General features: G+C 40.3%; 1 protein-coding gene across 3 annotated transcripts in view; it reads right to left on the reverse strand.

Annotated features, from left to right (window-relative positions):
* The window catches only part of pappab (pregnancy-associated plasma protein A, pappalysin 1b), a 109,257-nt gene that overhangs the window by 81,000 nt on the left and 7,523 nt on the right, over positions 1–20,734 (reverse strand). The window lies entirely within an intron of this gene.

Genomic DNA, 20,734 nt, shown 5'->3' on the forward strand with positions numbered 1-20,734 from the left:
TAGGCCTTTATCGCATCACAATAGAACGCCGGAAGTAGGAGCGAAAAATTGCTGAAGCAGTGTACTGCGTCTTCCGGTTATTGCGTTCACCATGGCTGCCAGTTAATTATCACTGGACTACTTCGCTCTCGCATCTTCCAAAAGTTTCTTTTTTTTTTTTAAGTTAAGTTTTCTTGATTCCATTTTAATGGTTCAATTAAATTGTTATGACCAATTATTTAAAATGTAATGACTTAAGCAAAACTTTCTTCAAAGGTTAAACCAAACCTTTATTTTGACGGGTTGTAGACCTTTGAGTCTCTCTGTGTTTTATGATATGACGATAGTTTTTCTCAAATGAAGCTAAAATGCTGCTGAAGTGACTCTCAGAGCGGCTGTGTTGATGAAGTGCATTAATGTCCTCATATAGGCTGAAAACATCGCGAGCGTCATGCGTGCCTCAGTGTGTGGCGCGTCTGTGCCATTCATTCACAGAGACACGCAGAACATGCATGATTCCTATTTAAATAGTCTTTATGCGGTTTAATATTGACAGACACTGGTCTATATCGTGATTTTATTTAAGTTTACTGACCTACTTTTCATCTAAAGGTAACTAAGTAACCACCGGAAGTGCGAGTAGGCTACACTGCTTGGCGATTTCGAACGTTCCGAAACCAGGAAATTAGAAAAATGCCTATCAAACAACAAAAGACAAAGAGAAAATCACTCACTGCTATTTACAGAAAAACTTCTGTAGCTTTTATAAAAATCTGTGTATATTTAATTCATTCAGAAGTTTGAAAATAAGTAATTCAAAAGTTTGACGTCAGTAAGAATTTTTTTTTTTTTTAAGAAATTAAATAAATGTATACTTTTATTCAGCAAGGATGCATTACATATATTACACCGTGGCAATAAAGACATTTATAATGTTACAAAAGGTTCTATTTTAAATAAATAAAGTTCTTTTGAACTTTCTATTCACCAAAGCATCCTGAAACAATGTACACAACTGTTTTCAACACTGATAAATAATAATAATAATATTAATATTAATAATAAATGTTTATTGAGCAGTAAATCAGCCAATTAGAATGATTTCTGAAGGATCATGTGACACTGAAGACTGGAGTAATGAAAATTCAGCTTTGCCATCACAGGAATAAATTACATTTTAAAATATATTCAAAAAGAAAACAGTTATTTAAAATAGTAATAATATTTCACAATATTACTTCTTTCTTTCCCCATTTTTAATCAAATAAATGCAGCCTTGGTGAGCATAAGAGACTTCTTTTAAAACACAAAATCGTACTGATCACAAACTTTTGAGCGGCAGTGTATCTTCGTGCATCACTGGATATGCAAACGGTACATTTTTGGATTCGGTTATCTAAATGTCCAATTAAAGGGTGAATATAATTACCACATTTTGAGGAATTTTTTATTCATGAAATACAACAGTCTCAGGACAGATGGGAAAGCCCATTCAGAAAATACACGAAGAGCACGTGTGTGTAAATGTTTGTCAAGAGAAGCAATGCTCTGTAATTTAATGGCCCTAGTGAGGCTGTCACACAGAGTTTGTATTTGGAAGGAAACCTGAGCCCCGCTCTGCAGCCAGCGCTGAGGTCAGAGGTCATTGGCCCTGTCTAGTTAGGAATGCATTGTGTCATTTGGATAGTTTCAAAGACGGCCCCCTTAAAATGCTTATTATTTCACCTCAAACACACTGGGTTATTCCCATGCAAGCCTTTCCCCTGCAGTGATAACTGTCATGCAAGTCAAACAAAGACAAGCCTCTCTGGAGTGATGAATGCTGGCTTGCTGGAGACATACATTTCCATAAGTACAACAGCATGTAACCATGCATATATTCATATTTGAGCAGACGTATAGTATTTCATATCGCCTCTCTGCTAACCTCCTCTGTCTTTACGGGAGGCCTGCTTAATCCTCTATTGAAAAATGCTGGAACAAAAATGAATACAAGCGGTCCTGAGCTCCTACCGCCGACACTTTTAAATGTAGTAAACACCCACCTCCACTATTCAATGGGGGGGGGGGGGGGGAAACCCCACCAGGTCTCATTCCTCATCTTAAGATCAACATCTGCTAGCCAGTTCACCGTGAGGACCAATCAAACACAGTATCTGTTGTCATGCTGCTAAACCCAGGGTTAGCCTAGACATTATGAAAATTAATGTATTACTTTGTAGTGCTTTTTGATGTATTAACCTTCTAAGGAAGACACAGGCTTAGGAGACAGGATGACCATTTCCTGGTATTTATTTTCTCGTAAGCCTTATACCATAGCACTATGTCTTGTTAAGTCATCACTCACTGTCATAAAAGAGAAACACTAGAAGCCTCATGACAGTTCAAAAGAAAAGTAAGTCTAGTAAACACACGTTTGCATTTAAGTACTAGACCACATTTTCAATCAAAAACAAAATCTACTTATAAAGCATGTTGGTTATTGTACATCCCATTTTTAAAATGACAACACCAATCAGGCACAATGTGCTCAGTCCAAATATCTAATCATTTTGGGGGGAATAAAATTCAGTCAACATCTGGGTCATTTCATTGACCCATCTAATCCCCCTTCTGTGTGAGTGAATGGAAAGGACAGAGGCGTGATAATGTTGCACAAAATTGAACAACCAAGGCTGAGGGTGTGATGTTCTCTAGGCAGAACATTGATGATTAGTTGTGGTGGTGACGTTACAAGCCAACACAGCTGCCAATGAGATGCAGCACAGCGTGGAAACATCTTGTGTGGTACAGGTCTCAAATAACCTGCCTCATTCCACACATATTCAGAAAACAACTCAAAATAGAATAGAACATAACAAGTGGCATTTACTGTGATAATCATTTCAACTGGTTATGGGTAAAGAATGAGCACTTTGACTCTCTTATGAGAAATTTGACAAGTTTATCACTGGTTTATCTTGATCTAGATAATCCTCTTTTGAAAAATGAGTTTATCTAGTGAGCTATGAATAAAAAAATGAAGAAAATAACAGAATTCATATTTTCTCATTTTATTTATCTTATCTTATTATTTTAGTGTAGAACAAGTAAAGCTGTTTGTTGTTAGGATGACAAAGTTTTAAAAGTACATTTTTTAGGTTGATTGAATTTTTAGGCTGCTCTGCCTCAACTGTCTAACAGTGTTTGTCAATTTCAAAATGATCGAGATGGCCAATCAAATCAAAGAAGGCGGGTCTTACTGTCACTGTCACAATGCAACAAGAGTTCATGGAAAGATGCAAGTAGATGTAAGTATTAGATAACTGTTTTACGATAGAAATGTTCAGCGAACGACAGTAATTGCCCATCTAGTGTAGTATCTACTCAACGTTCTATGAAATTTTGTCGTTTTGAATTGAAAATATGATATCATGGTTCATGTAATTCACAACTGAATGTGTCAAGACAAGAAACGTTTGCGTTTTCTACATATTAGACATAAGAATAAGAGTGAATGTGTGCACATTTTAAAATAAAATATTATTTGCAAATTGTTTATATTGATTACTTCATAACTACAATTGAATTAGTAGAACTAGAACTACTTTTACCATTTTTTTTATTTATTCCCTTGAAATCCATTTAATCCTTAGTTATTTAATTACTTTATTATTTAATAATAAATAATAAATCCCCCCAAGCACAAAAGTGAAACTCTGCCTATGAGTAAACCTACATATTGCAATAAATAGACATCATCATTTAGAAAAAAAGGATTAAAAAGAGAAAAAGAAAATAAACTGTTAGGCATGACAGTTCAAAAGAAGGAAATTAAGTCTAGTAAACATACTTTTGTGTTTAAGTACTGGATACATTTCCAAACAAACACAAACACATACGCATTCAGTTGCGCATAAACATGTAATATGCACGTGCATGCCGTCACCGTTTTCACACATTTTTGAAGTTTACACAGAGATGATAACGGTATCGCTTTCAAACCTCGTTTTCAAAAACTTGCAAATTTTCTAATTTTGCATTCTCAGGCCACCAAAACGCTGTTGTTGTGTAAAGGAATGGCCAGAAGGCATTAAAAGTTTTTTGATCTCAGTTGAAATGGTGTCGTGTAAGCAGCTCCTTAGTTAATAACTAATGATTTTTACAATGGAAATGAATGAATCAAAAACTAACTTAAGCTGGTCAATGACTTTCTGTCCAGCCAAAACAATCTTTGTTGCATTCATTTCCTATTATCACTGTAAAGCTGCTTTGAAACAATCTGTATTGTAAAAAGTGGTATATAAATGAAGGTGAATTGACTTGACTTTTTTTTATAAAACTATTTATAAAGCATGTTGGTTTAACATTTTTAAAATAACAACACCAATCAGGCACACTATGCTCAGTCGAAATATCTGGTTCAATGACATTCTGTATTAGAGTGTCAATGATGCAATATATATATATATATATATATATATATATATATATATATATATATATATATATATATATATATATATATATATATATATATATATATATATATATACACCAGCCTTATGTACCTGCTGCCAAATTATGAGATATTATTAATAATAATAATATTAATAATATTATTAATAATTAATAATAATAAAAAAAAAAAAATATATATATATATAATTAATTAATAATTAATAATATTATTAATATTATTATTAATAATTAATATCTCATAATTTGGCAGCAGGTACATAAGGCTGGTGTCACTTTAAGACCTGACACACAGATCCATTATACTGTTACACTCTTCCTCAACCGTTTACGTTCACTTAAAACATATCTGACTGTGTTTAAGTGAATTCTCACCAAGACCAGCATTTTGACATTATTTTGGGTGTATTTGACTGCTTAAGCTCAATAAGCAGCGAAAAAGAACTCAATTTAGCTCTGAAAGGCTGCTTTATGTGCATGCACTTTGGGTGTGAGCACAAAATCTGTGGGAATGAGTACAATTATGCGCAATACACAAAATCCCACGCCGAAGTTCAAGCCCTGTATTCATCCTGAGAAAATGAAACGAGTGGATGAGGGGAGGTGGATTTATGTGTCAACTCGCTGTCAGACAGATGAGAGACAGAGAAAGCGCACCGAGTATCGTGTATCTATTCTGTGGAAAATTAGTATTGATAGCGATTCAGATATTTCAGTATCGATATATCGACATTTTTGACAACACTACATTCCATTTAGTTTATTATTTAAGATGCCTATTTAAAAGACTACAGATGAAAAATGTATATATCATATCTAAAATGCAACCCGGCAAAGTGGCTAGTAGGAGGGACTGCATTACATGGCACTGCAAAAATCCACCCGTATTTGGCAGGTGTTAATGTCCAGCCCTGTATGTACATGTACAGTATATGTATATTTATATAAATATTGTAATACTTAGAATGACATCATCCTTTATAAGAAAAAAAAACAAGAAAGAAAAAGAAATCAAAAGGCGGCAGAGGTTCGCTTGTGAAACCGTGGAAGCCAGCTCAGGAGAACAGATGATATAAGGTTTCCCTCCTAATAATTTCAGGAATTTCATTATTTCCTATGAAAATATTTGGCTGGCTTTTTGGCTGTACAGAAGGGGGAAAGGGGGTCAGGGAGTTTCATGATGAGATGAATAAGTCAGCTATAGAGTAAGTGCAAAAAGAGCTTGTTTTTTTAAAACGCAGGCCTCTGCTTTAATAAAAATTCCACTACTGTAGGTCAAAGCCACCTAATCTGAGTTCAATTAAGTTTAATCCACTGGCTCACTTACAAAAACACAACACGAATCAGATGTGGACGTAGGCCTACTACATAAACAGCAGGCCAAAGTATGCATATGTCCAGCCAAAGTATGCAGGCATCAGTGGTCATGTATTGCACAATTCTGCTCAGGATCATTTGAGGGTTTTTTGCTGAGTAGGGAAGTGGGTGACACTGGCAGTACAACATTTGAAGCCACATAATGAATCACTAGGCTGACATTAGTGGTGATCACCTTCATGAATGCCAGAATAGTCTGGTGCCAATCTCACAGGGCAGAATGTCTTAAAAGAGGTCAGTCCATTCACATTTACATATCAACATGTACAGTACAGGCTTGTATCATGGGAATGCTGTCCATTATACGAGCAAAAAAGGGGGGAGAAAGCGCAGAAGTCACTGCTGATCAGTTCCGCCTGGCTACACTGAGAGTGCTCCAAGTGGTGTGTTGACGCATTTATATTTAATGCCTATTAAATGCGTGATTATGGCTTCATCCATTTACACCCATGTATTATTCATCTGAATCAGTAAAGACTGCCTTACATCCAGATGTACTGAGTGTGGTTTTGCGTAGAGCTGCTCGGGGCGGGTTGGCATGGCAGTGTTCACCAGTTGGCTGAGAGGGCTATAATTTTCTCAGCCTTTCAGGGATCTTTTCATCAGCTCCAAGTACATAAGAGGAGTGATCAATCATCTATACAATTAGCATCATGCACAACCAGGCGTGAAGTTCACAGGCTCGTGGGATAATTTGTAGCTGACCTCTACAGGAATAATATCATTCACAGACAGTTACCATAAAAGGGACTAGAAGAGAGTAGGACACGTTTATGCAAGGTCTATCAAAAACGGGGGCTGTTTTATATATGAAGAAAATAAAACTGAAGTAGATAAAACATAAGAAATATTGGATGAAAATAATACAGTAAACACTGTAGCCTCGCAGAAGAATGAGCGCAATGTAGAGCTTTGGATATTCCTATGTATGCCTGAGACAGTTTTCCACAGGAAACACCTGCACAAAGTATTTAAAAACATATTTTTTGGGAGAATAAAATTCAATCAACATCTGGTTCAATGACATACTGTATTAGAGTGTGCACGATCTGTGTATGTGTGTATATATACAGTGGGGAGAACAAGTATTTGATACACTGCCGATTTTGCAGGTTTTCCAACTTACAAAGCATGTAGAGGTCAGTCATTTTTATCATAGGTACACTTCAACTGTGAGAGACGAAATCAAACAAAAATCCAGAAAATCACATTGTATGATTTTTAAATAATTAATTTGCATTTTATTGCATGACATAAGTATTTGATCACCTACCAACCAGTAAGAATTCCGGCTTTCATAGACCTGTTTTTCTAATCACAGATGATTAGATATTTGGACCTGTTTTTCCTTCAAGAAGCCATCCTGTTCTCCACTCATTACCTGTATTAACTGCACCTGTTTGAACTCGTTACCTGTATAAAAGACACCTGTCCACACACTCAATCAAACAGACTCCAACCTCTCCACAATGGCCAAGACCAGAGAGCAGAAAAATCCTGCAGCGCACGCAAGGTCCCCCTGCTCAAGTCAGCGCAAGTCCAGGCCCGTCTGAAGTTGGCCAATGACCATCTGGATGATCCAGAGGAGGAATGGGAGAAGGTCATGTGGTCTGATGAGACAAAAATAGAGCTTTTTGGTCTAAACTCCACTCGCCGTGTTTGGGGGAAGAAGAAGGATGAGTACAACCCCAAGAACACCATCCCAACCGTGAAGCATGGAGGTGGAAACATCATTCTTTGGGGATGCTTTTCTGCAAAGGGGACAGGACGACTGCACTGTATTGAGGGGAGGATGGATGGGGCCATATATCGCGAGATCTTGGCCAACAACCTCCTTCCCTCAGTAAGAGCATTGAAGATGGGTCGTGGCTGGGTCTTCCAGCATGACAACGACCCGAAACACACAGCCAGGGCAACTAAGGAGTGGCTCCGTAAGAAGCATCTCAAGGTCCTGGAGTGGCCTAGCCAGTCTCCAGACCTGAACCCAATAGAAAATCTTTGGAGGGAGCTGAAAGTCCGTATTGCCCAGCGACTGCCCCGAAACCTGAAGGATCTGGAGAAGGTCTGTATGGAGGAGTGGGCCAAAATCCCTGCTGCAGTGTGTGCAAACCTGGTCAAGAACTACAGGAAACGTATGATCTCTGTAATTGCAAACAAAGGTTTCTGTATATAAATATATAAATACAAATATTAAGTTCTGCTTTTCTGATGTATCAAATACTTATGTCATGCAATAAAATGCAAATTAATTACTTAAAAATCATACAATGTGATTTTCTGGATTTTTGTTTTAGATTCCGTCACTTCCGTCCGGGCAGTACCTATGACAAAAATTACAGACTTCTACATGCTTTGTAAGTGGGAAAACCTGCCCACTGTATTGTTCTGCCCACTGTATAAATAAATAAATATAAAAACAAATAAATATATATATAAACATTCTGAACTGTATATTCCTAAATCCTCCATTACTTCCAGATTGTTACGTTCAGGTGTGTGTTGGTTGAGGCACAGATGAAGCAAGATCCAGTTGCAGCACACTTTATTAATTAGATTCTAAACTTGAACAAACTAGGACAAGAACACAGGAACAGAACAACCGAACGACAGCGTAACTGTAGACACAAAACAGTCAAACAAGAACTCACAAAGACAGGGCTGAAACACAGGGCTTAAATACAGGGGTAAACGAGCTAGACAGGATAACAAGGGGGCGTGGTTAATGGCGAAGACCCTTCGGGCGGCCACGGCGGTGAAGACCCCTCGGGCGGCCACCGCGGTGAAGACCCCTCGGGCGGCCACGGCGGAGAAGACCCCTCGGGCGGCCACGGCGGAGAAGACCCCTCGGGCGGCCACGGCGGAGACGACCCCTCCGGAGTCCAGGGAGGAGACGACCTCTCAGGAGGCCAGGGAGGAGACGACCCTTCAGGTGGCCAGGGCTCAGGAACAGGAGCGGACACCGGCTTAGGAACAGACACCGGCTCAGGCACAGACACCGGCTCGGCGGTGGCCATCTTGTCCGGAGACACTGGTTCAGTGGCGGCCATTTTGTCGGGAGACAGTGGAACAGACACAGGCTCGGCGGCGGCCATCTTGTCCGAAGACACTGGCTCGGCGCGCGTGACGTGAACAGTCTCTGGATCGGCAGACGTGACCAGTCTCTGGCTCGGCAGACGTGACGTGAACAGTCTCTGGCTCGGCAGACGTGACGTGAACAGTCTCTGGCTCGGCAGACGTGACGTGAACAGTCTCTGGCTCGGCAGACGTGACGTGAACAGTCTCTGGCTCGGCAGACGTGACGTGAACAGTCTCTGGCTCGGCAGACGTGACGTGAACAGTCTCTGGCTCGGCAGACGTGACGTGAACAGTCTCTGGCTCGGCAGACGTGAAGTGAACAGTCTCTGGCTCGGCAGACGTGACGTGAACAGTCTCTGGCTCGGCAGACGTGACGTGAACCGTCTCTGGCTCGGCAGACGTGACGTGAACGGTCTCTTGTGCGGCAGGCACGATGTGAACAGTCTTTAGTGCGGTAAGCACGACGTGAACAGTTTCTTGTGCGGCAGGCACGACGTGATGCGTAGACTCGGCAGGGCTGACGTGGAGCGCAGGCTTGGCAGGGCTGACGTGGAGCGCAGGCTCGGCAGGACTGGACGGGACCAGCAGCGAAGGCTCTGTGCTGGACGGGACCAGCGGTGAAGGCTCTGTGCTGGACGTGACGGTCTTCCTGGCAGCACGTGCAGACATTAACGGAGGATCGGCCACGCTGGAGATCGGTCCTGTACGGCCATAGACCGATCTGGTGGCTGGCTTGATTGCTGGCAAGACGTGGAGCGCGGTCTGAGGGGACACTGCAGGTTCAGGGAGCTTCTTCTCCTCCTCGCCCACAGTAAACAAGGAACCGCTCCACAACAGGGCCAGGTCAACGTACCTTTCTAAAGACCCGTGCGGATCAGGTTCGGGCATCAGAGACCGGAGTGGTTCCGATAATCCCCCGCGGAAGAAGATCATCAAGCACTGGGTGCTCATTTGTGCAAGATGTGCCAGCTCGAGGAATTCTGCGACATAATCCTCGATGGCGCGATTCTCTTGGCGAAGACGGATGATCTGGACATCAGGACTCCAGGTAGGCATGGCTGCTGGATCTAGGTTTGGTGAGTTCTTCTGTTACGTTCAGGTGTGTGTTGGTTGAGGCACAGATGAAGCAAGATCCAGTTGCAGCACACTTTATTAATTAGATTCTAAACTTGAACAAACTAGGACAAGAACACAGGAACAGAACAACCGAACGACAGCGTAACTGTAGACACAAAACAGTCAAACAAGAACTCACAAAGACAGGGCTGAAACACAGGGCTTAAATACACGGGTAAACGAGCTAGACAGGATAACAAGGGGGCGTGGTTAATGGGAAACACCTGGGATGACTAATAGACAGACAGGGAACCACTAAACATGACAGGACACAAAACCACATCGTGACACAGATTTGTTATATTACTTTCACAATTTTTCACTCTCAGAAATATTGCTAATTTGGAACAAACTAATTTTTTTTTTTTTTTTTTTTTTTTTTTACTAAAACTTTACATTATGTTTGAAAAAAATACTGCTGAGCCTTTAATAAACATTAAATTATTTTCCGCGAAACAGTTCAAAAGGTCCGCTGTAATGAATCACCATAAATCATCTCAATATTTTGTTTCTGAGTTATCTCGCAAAACTTTTGCATTTAGTGTTTTTGCGAACAATCCCAAAGTTTCTCTGGGGAACGCAACACTTTCACAAGAGAATGCAAAAGTTTTGTGAGCGAACGCAAAAGCACTGTCATATAATTTTTCATTCCATCTATTTTTTCCCCACCTCCAAGGTCCCCTTAGAAGCTCAGAAAAATACACTGTGAAAAATATGCCTTGGTTATTTTTAATCAGATATTTTGTGCTATACATTAAACATTGCAAACGTATGTGGCAACAGTAGCTGTTTCAAAATTATTATTATTCTGATAAAAAATTAAAATTTAATAAAAACAGCCCTTTGAGCCATTTCAGAGCAAATACATAAATAAAGAGATATGTATCGACTATTAAAGGCTGAAAAACATTGAGAGCTGTATCCTCAGGACTACATTCATGCTGACTCAACATAAGTTGTGTACCATCACATTTGATGCGGACAGCCAGACACACAAACAGAGACGCTGCAACAAAACATCAGCATTATTTGGTTCTCATGAATGCCTAGCATTATTTTAGGAGACAAATATGTTTGAAATACAACTGAAACTATCTCTTTGAAATTGAATAAGGTTGTGTGTGTCCAGTGATGCTAATGTGATGGAGTGGAAGTCCCCAGTGAAAAGGCCTCCTCACACAAATGAATCAGCTGGTCTCACAGTGGCATGTTAAAGGACTACTTAATTGCTGCAGTTTAAAAAGAGGAAATCCTTCTGTCCCCAGGGCTTAACTCTTTATCCAAACCTACTTCTGAACACTAGGGGTTGGACCTTGTAGTTGTGTGCCGATGTGTGTGTGCCATTGCATGTGATGAATAGGGAGACAGATCTCAATCTCTTTTTTTAGGTTGCCACTTTTGTAGGCTTGTGGTTTCTCAAGCCTCCAGAGGAAAAAAAAAGGTGCTAAGAGCGTCCAAATCTTTGATAAGGTAACCAGCTATTAGCCAGCTTAGTTTACAAGCCAAGTGACTTAGATTATGTCACAGAATGAAGTTTCACTGCTAATAGAGATCCTCTTATTTTTTGAGTTGGATCCCCTTTTCAAGGACAAAGCAGGGGGCAAAGAGAGTGCACAGCGGTACAACATACCTTTGACTACTCTGAGACAAACAAGTATGCACTTGAGATATGCTGTAAGGAAAGCTACTGTATGCATTTTCTTTCTTCTCTTGAAGTTGTTGTGACCTTTGAATCATCAGTGATCAGCGAAAGCGCGCGAGCTAAATACTGGCATCACTGCCAGACTGAGCACTTAATCCAGTTCCATACACAGATAGTTCAGTTATTTATATGAGTGGCAAACACAAATCAATTGAATTTACTCCTGAAACATTCCGGTTTTTATCAAATTTACATATGGTAGCTAACAGCTAGCTATTAAAGCACTGATGATGTCACTATCTTTTTGACACTGAGAGCTCGTCTCAAGTGCTTGAAAATGAGCCAAATACTGGTCTTGACTCATGCAATTATACTGACTTGACTCCTTTTTATTTTTTTGACTCGTCTTGTTTTTTTATACCGTTTTGTCTACCATAGTTTCTCACCAGGCCAGCGGTCTTGGGGTGACCCCATATCATGTCACATTATATCATATACATATATGCATCAGCTTAAAGTGCATAATTAAAAACATGATGTTCCCGTTCAAGGGAACTCGAGCTGCGTTTGAGACGCTGTGGGAACGCCCTGCGTGATTGCGTCGTGAAGCATGTGTATAATCAGTCCAATGGATATCTCTGTATATCTGTCCTTGTCATATTTATTGTTGTGCTTACACACCATGTCTATTCTCCAAGCATACCAGGCTGACCTGCTGAGGGACATGGACGATTGTGAGGAAGTTAGCGCTGACGCAATTCGAGAATTGCGTCGCGCAACAGATCTATCTCTCCGGGCCACCAAGGAGACGGACAAATCTGTGGGCTGCTCTATGGCAGCCCTGGTAGCCACGGAACGTCATCTTTGGTTAAATCTTTCAGATATTAAAGATAGAGATAGGTCTGTTCTTCTGGACGCGCCACTATCGCCTACAAGTCTGTTCGGCGATGCTATAAATTGTGTCGTCGATAGGTTTCAAGAAACGGAAAAACAATCTGCGGGCGTTCCAGAGGTTACTTCCTCGCCGGTCCAATGTCCCCGAGAATATTAAAGAATATTAAATCTGAGCAGCCTCGGCCGTCTACGAGCTCCTCACAGCACAGAGTGCAACAGAAACAGAACGTCGCCGCTCGGGCTCCTCCACAATCTGGGGAACCTGGGTGGCGGTCACAGTCTAAGCCTGTTAGGGGTAGGCAAGATCTAAGGACTGTCATCTCTAAGAGAGCTTGGACTAAGAAGTAGTCTGTCTCATGCACGTATTTCTGCGATTCCCACAGCCGTAAAGGAGGGTAAACTAGGCCAGTCACTTACTGTGAAACAGTTTCAGAGACTGTTGGGGGCTCATGGCAGCTGCGTCCAACGTAATCACTTTTGGCCTTCTGTATATGAGACCTCTGCAGTGGTGGCTCAAGACCAAGGAGTTTTCCCCGAGGGGAAATCCGTTTCACACGATCAAGGTCACGCGGCGATGCCTACGTGCCTTGGTCATGTGGAAGAAACCTTGGTTCCCCGCCAAGGGCCCAGTGCTGGGGGCTTCTTGTCGATGCGTAACACTATCGATGGATGCTTCCCTCACGGGATGGGGGGCGGTCATGAGTGGCCGCTCTGCGAAAGGTCTTTGGCAGGACCATCAATGTTCTTGGCACATAAATCGGCTAGAAATGATGGCGGTATTTCGAGCACTCAAATATTTCCTGCCAGACCTGAGAGGTCACCATGTGCTTGTCCGCACGGACGACACATCGGTGGTCTCCTATATCAACCATCAGGGGGTCTGAGGTCACGTCACTTATGCAAGCAGGCACATCAGATCCTCCTATGGGCCCAGGGGAAATTGCTGTTACTCAGGGCAGTATATATTTTCCAGGGCATCAGAATCTGGGAGCGGATATCCTGTCGAGGCAGGGGCTGAGGCCCGGGGAGTTGAGACTTCACCCCGAGGTGGTGGAGCTCCTTTGGGAGAAATTTGGTCAAGCTCAAGTCGACCTGTTCGCATCATCAGAGACAACCCATTGTCCCATGTGGTTCCCCCTTATGCACCCAGCTCCTCTCGGACTGGATGCGATGGTGCAGGTGTGGCCGAGGCTACACCTGTACGCATTTCCCCCAATATCCATGCTTCCGGGTGATCTGGAGAGGGTTCGCTGGGAAGGGGCCCGTCTGCTATTAGTAGCCCCTTACTGGCCGGCCCGAGTGTGGTTCTCGGACCTAGTGTCCCTTCTAGACGGCTCTCCCATGGAGATTCCGGTCAGGAGGGACCTACTGTCCCAAGCAGGGGGCACAATATTTCACCCTCATCCGGAGTTGTGGAAACTGTGGGCCTGGCCTCTGAGGGGGCCCGGCTTATAGAATCCGGTCTCTCGACTGAGGTCATTGAACTTAATCAAACTCTGATCAAAATTGAATCTGTTATGTCCCGTTCGGGCTTTGGATGCTTACGTTCACAGAGCTGCCCTGTGGCGTAAATCAGAGCAATTATTTGTCTGCTTCGGGTCACCTAAGAAAGGTTGCCCTGCATCTAAACAGGTAATGAGCAAGTGGGTAGTTGAGGCTGTCTCACTTGCTTATGAAGCGGCCGGACAGCATTCGCCCTTGGCTGTTCGGGCCCATTCTACGAGGAGTATGGCTGCCTCTAAGGCTTTAATTTTGGGAGTTTCTCTTCAGGATATTTGTAATGCGGCGGGCTGGTCCTCACCACATACATTTGTCCGATTTTATGATCTAGACCTCTCCACTCCTGGGGCTAGGTTGCTTGCTTCTTAGTGTGCGCAAGGACTTCACACAGAACGAGCATTTGGTATTATGGCGTAGTGGGTATGGTGTTCCCACAGCGTCTCAGCAAACGCAGTCTCAGGTTACGTACGTAACCCTGGTTCCCTGATAGGGAACGAGATGCTGCATTCGCCTGCCATACTTCCTGCATGCCCTGATCGACTTGCTTCAGGCTTACCAGAAGCTAACGCGGTCTGGTTTCAGGTGTGGTTTATAGTTTCCTGGTCGATGACGTCACCCGCCTATGACGTCTCGTCTTTCCATTGGACTGATTATACACATGCTTCATGACGCAATCACGCAGGGCATTCCCACAGCGTCTCAAACGCAGCGTCTCGTTCCCTATCAGGGAACCAGGGTTACATACGTAATCTGAGACGTTTTTGTCATTTCTAATTTTCCGGCAATTGTCGATTTTGTTACACCGCTGCCATCCATTTTTGTTTACAGCCACACAACGTTGTGTAATCAGGCACTACTGTTTTTAATGAAATTTATATTTTTATTCTGCAATGATGCATAAAGCCTGGAACACACCAAGCCGACGGTCGGCCGTCGGGCAGTTTCCGTGCGTCGGCCGACTAAATCTTCTCAGTGTGTTCCGCACCGTCGGCTGAAATTGGTCCTCGTCGGCTTTGTAACGGCCGATTCGACATGTTGAATCGGCGTCGGGCCGTCGGTGAAAGAGGGAACTCTGATTGGCTGTTCAGCTTAGTGACCGAGTGACCTAAGTAGTGACCTTAGTGACCGAGAATAATAGCAAAATAGCGAGCAAAGTCAAAACGGTACAGATAGAAGGCTGTTCTAATGATATGTCATCTTATCTGAGTGTTCCTTGGCGAATATTTCAATATTAACACGAGAGGAGTGGAATAAAGACAGTGTTTAGCAGGATTGATATTCAAAACGGTAAGCACGCACTGCTTTGTTTACGGTTTGTGTAACTGCAGCCGGCAGCGCCGGTTTCCCTTTTTGAATGACGAATATAGACGAATATATCTGCAGAAATAGACAGCTGTCTCATTTACACGCAGGCGCAGAACGCGCATTCTAGCTGACAGTCGGCTGTAGTCAGTGTTGTGTGTAACGCGTTACAAAGTAACGCGTTACAGTAACGTAACTACTTTTTTGGGTAAAAAGTAGTGTAACGCGTTACTACAAAAAATTTGGTAACGAAACGTAGTTCCTTTTTCAATTCGGCGCAACGTTACTTTTCCCATGGATATATTTGACAGCGACACTGCCTCAGCTCAGTCAGCTGCGCGCTTGAGAGAAGAGAACTGTTGAGAACTGAAGAAAACGATTTAGTTTCATATTTATGTTTAAATTAAATTAAATAAAAAAATTGCGCAATATATCGGGAGACAAATGGAGTGTGGAGACATGATTTTGACCACTTTATTAAGTTTGTTTTTGTAGAAAACCTGTATTTAAAGTGAATTTCGTTTTGTATTAATTGTATCTTAATTTTAATCAATGTTTTATCAACCAGTTGGCTGAATTAAATAAGAAGTAAATTAAAGAAAACTATTTAGTTTCATATTTATGTTTAAATAAAATAAATAAATAAATAATTTAATCTATGTTGATTATATGAAAAGTGAAAAGCGTGAGTAAGATCATAATTTTGTGCAATATATCGGGAGATAAATGGAGTGGGCAGACATGATTTAGACCACTTTATTAAGTTTGTTTTTGTAGAAAGACTTTCTTTAAAACGAATTTCGTTTTGTATTAATTGTATCTTAATTTTAATCAATGTTTTACCAACCAATGAATTGCCTGATTTTAATAAATAAGTAAATATGGCATGCAAAATAATCATGACGGCACCAGCGCGTGAACTGGAGCTCCTCTCCATACTGTAAATTAACCGAAACTCATAAGCTACTTGTCTCACATACCTGAGAAATATATAGAAAGCTTGAATATGTGTACTTTAAAAAAAAAAAAAAAATGTTCTCTCAAAATCTCTTTTTTTTCTCCTACTCCCTTGATAGAGTGAGTCGTATGTCTGAAAACTAAGCTTATGTCTTCTATATCATTTTGTCCTATGTTATCAAGACGCGATTCGCACCGGTGTTATAGAGCAGGGAAGCTTTATTGGCTGTTGCCGAAATGTAAAGTTCGGTGGATAGGGGAAGCGGAGCGGAGAGAAGTGGCGCGAGCACACGGCTCATCGCGGAGTGTCGCACTCTACCCCATGATGCAGAGCCGGCTGAGAATAAAAGTTGCCGCACACAGCAGCGCCAATGAGAAGGACTTTTTTTCTTTTGAAATTGATAAAAAAAATTATAATAAAGAGCACAAAATAATTACCTGTTAGCCTATGTCCTCCATTGTATAACATTATGTCTACATATTTAGGAACAGATATTGGGTTCTGCCCAAAGTCAAGCAACATAAAAGTAACGTAAAAGTAACGAGTAACGTAAAAAGTTACTTTCCAAACGGGGTAATTAAGTAAAGTAACGGATTACTTTTTTAAAAAGTAACGAGTAACGAGCAAACACTACTTTTTAAAAGTAACTTCCCCAACACTGGCTGTAGTTCTCTCGGTGTGTTCAAGTGCAGCTTTTTACCCCGACGCGAGGCGACAACACAGTCGGCTTTCATCAGCGCTAGTTCGTCTGCGTCGGCTTGGTGTGTTCCAGGCTTTAAATTGATAAAAAGTGATGGTAAAGACATGTATAATATAACAAAATATTTATTTTTCAAATAAATGCTGTTCTTCTGAACTTTTGATTCATCAAAGAATCCTGAAAAATTCTATCATGGTTTTCACAAAAATATTAAGCAGCACAACCTCTTTCTATCTCTCTCATAGACACATTAAGAGAGAGAAAAATGCATATACTACGAAAAGATTGATAAAACATAGTGCTAGGTTTAAAGGCTAGATTTTTCCAAATGAGCCATGCAGCTACAGCACAGTATAGCTAGCTACACTCTCAGGAAAAAAGGTGCAAAAGCTGTCACTGTGTACCATTTCAAAAAGTTCACCTTTGTACGTAAAGAGTGCATATTAGTACCTCAAACGTACATATCGGTACCAAAAGTGTACATATTAGTACCTAAATGGTACATATTAGAACCTTTTAAAGGGTACCGTTCCAGTGACAGCTTTTCTGCCTTTTTTTCTAATGTGACTAACCTGTGTGGATACGATGTCTCATAAAAAAAATTACGGTGTCGACTCTTATGACATTTTGGAGTTTACGTGCAATTCATTGACATACGTAATCAAATTCTATTACAAGGGTCCGATCTACATGACATGTAAGGAAATATATATGTAGTAGTAGTTAATGATAAAAGACTTGAGTTTTTTTATTTATTTGTCGAGTCATGTCAAGTCTGAAGTCATTTCAGGTCGAGTCCGAGTTAAGTCTGAAGTCTATTAAAATGTGACTCAAGTCCGAGTCTGGTTACAACTAACGTTAATAGCAACCAGTAACTAACTTTCTTTTTTTTTTTTTTTTGATAAAAGCAACTAAGTTATTATTAGCTAAAACCCAATTCAATATATCACATACATTACAGAAACAATACAGATATGAAAAAACAGGATTAATAAAAGCCTGACATTTTTAAACTTATTAATTAAAAGGACTGTTGAAAATGGCAGATTTTAAAGTTGACATCTGCATGATTTGTAGGCAAAAACATAGCCTATTCACCACAGCATTTTATTTCATTGTTCTGTTCTTGCACAACTCTTTGTTCATGCATTCTTGTACAATCAAAAAGGAATGTCAAATCACTTCGTTATGCAGCCTTCGGCAAAGCTCTCCAGACATACCATAATCAAATCAAAACAAGCAACAAACAAGTTGGAGTGCTCTCCGCTTGACCACAGGCTCTAGTCACATCTAACACACAAACATCAACAGGACAAACTGCAATTACAGCAACCAAAAAACAACTACAGTGAACTAAGGATCTGTAACCACAGACGGACAGGAAGCAATATGATTATGTCATTTACGAGCGGTTCCACAATGCAATGAGGTTATGAACCTGGAACCTATAGGCTATTTTAATTTATAGAACATCTGAAAGTTAAGTGGTGCCTTTTATATTTAATTCGTTCCGATTTACAGATATTAAATATGCAATCATTCAACCCTATTCAGTTACTGTTTCCAGAGAATAAAACTTTCATCTTGGACTTGGACCTTGACATTACTTACTTTATTTTTTTTATCTGGCACAGATCCCTAGTTGTCCTTAAATGTCCTTGTTTATTCTGATTAAATACACTAAACTGCACTAAATGATAATCAGCGGTTTTGCTTTCAAGAATCTGCTGCAGACATAAAGTGGGTTTCAAAAGAGTCCACCTGTGAAAATGCTTCATTTATTACATTTATAACAAATTACATATATTATCAGCATGATTTGAGTGAAAAGTTGTATTGAAAAAGTAACATTCATTTCAGAAGGTTTTAGTATTGTCCCTTTTGCTTTATTGACAGCACTTCCGGATGATCATGTTCTCCAGTCTGATTTGAGTCACATGATCAATTACTTATTTGATTGGTGAGTGGCAAATCTTAAATATTTATATTTACTATATAACATTTATTCATAATGTTTCTTTGTTTACTTTTTCAAAATTCTAAAGCTTTGTTTATTTCCAGATTTAAATCCAATTTTGAATCCCAGATTATCATAGTAGTCTCAGACTTCTAAACCTCAATGTATGTCACAAAACAGTTACAGGAACCTTTGCTGAGAAAGGAGAAGAGCGGAAAAGAGATCTTTGGTTTGTCCCACCATCTAGAGAACAAATACAGTGCTTTACCCTAACAGTATCCAGTGCCCCCACAACCTCAACATATTTCTGGAAGGTTCTTTTTCCTGAGCAGGACTCCCAGAAGAGTCTCTAATGCTGTAAGTAATAGTGTTGGAGATTCTGCTTTAAGCTGTGATTGGCTCCCCTGCTTGTCCAGGGGGACATAGTTTCCATTCCCACTTACTCTCTATCAAATAACTTTTATAAGCTTACAAAAAAGGAGAACTATGTCTAGAATCTCCTCAGTCTTCACATCTGGTCGCCACGAGAGTAGTTAATTTCACCCACAGAGTAAAACGTGATTGGTTGCTGAGCTCTGAATCAGTGCCAAAACGGACTCCGGGGATACATGAAACACAAAAGCACAGGCCTGAAACTCACTAGTACAGACACACCAAACGGTGCGCACCAAACCATAGGGCAGAGACTCATCCTTCATGGTGTTTTATTGTCCCTCAAACTGCATCCATCCCTCTATACGTTGATTCATGCTCCAGAACTCTAGATGCTCCGGTTAAACAGTAAGATGTTTTCAAGACGTCACGCCATAATGCATTGATGGAACGGAATTAAAATAGCTGAAAGATTCACACATAGGAATGAAAATTATAGTGCCCTGGAGTTCCCTTCCAAAATCTTTAAACAGGTATGAACTTCTAACCTTGAGCTTCAAAAGAAGAAGAAAGAACTGTTGTACAAGGTTCAATGACAAATAAGAGTGTCTAAAGATAAAGAAAGGGACAAATCCAGTTGTGCCATTCATGTTGGATTCATATGGTTTTGAAAACAACATTTATTACGTGACTCTAAAAATGTCATGTGGTGTAACCATCAAGGAAAAAGTAACATTTTCCATATACCTTGAATACAGATTTGACACATTAATATTTTCAAAAAGGTTAAAAAAACCAAATTCTTCAAGTAAAAGGAGTCACACCACATGTCATTTTACAATATAAAAAGGTAATTCCAATTTATTTATATTAATGAGGCCTTTTTTTCTTTATAATTATATCAGGACAGTTATCACTCTGAAATGTTTTACTTTATGCCTAAAAAAAGTAAAGAAAAGAAAAAAAAAATCTAAATTCAGAAATGAAAAACATGCTCATCATAGAAGAGGTAATCACTGTATGTATGAATGGCATTTAAAAAATGTTTTGTACTAGGAAAAATGCCTACTGTAACGCCTACAGGATCAATTTGAAACACACATTTCTGAAGCCTCTAAATTATGAACAGGATCAAAACTTTGCTGAAAAACCTGTTGTACACAATCTACTACATGCCTTCTGTCGTCTGATTGACCTTTATACTTTTTAGCAAGTAAAATGACTTTTAGTATAATTCTAAAAATGCCCCCCTTCTGGTCGTGGTATGCATAAAAACTACAGAGCTTGGATCATAAAAGTAAGCAGTTAAATATCATCCTACTAAGACAAATTATTGGGAGATATAAAGTGATAACTGACATTTATATGCAGTTTATGTTAGTAGTCTGCAATACTGTTATAAAG

Source organism: Leuciscus leuciscus (genome assembly GCF_965113295.1).
Source record: "Leuciscus leuciscus genome assembly, chromosome: 5".
Taxonomy (NCBI): domain Eukaryota; kingdom Metazoa; phylum Chordata; class Actinopteri; order Cypriniformes; family Leuciscidae; genus Leuciscus; species Leuciscus leuciscus.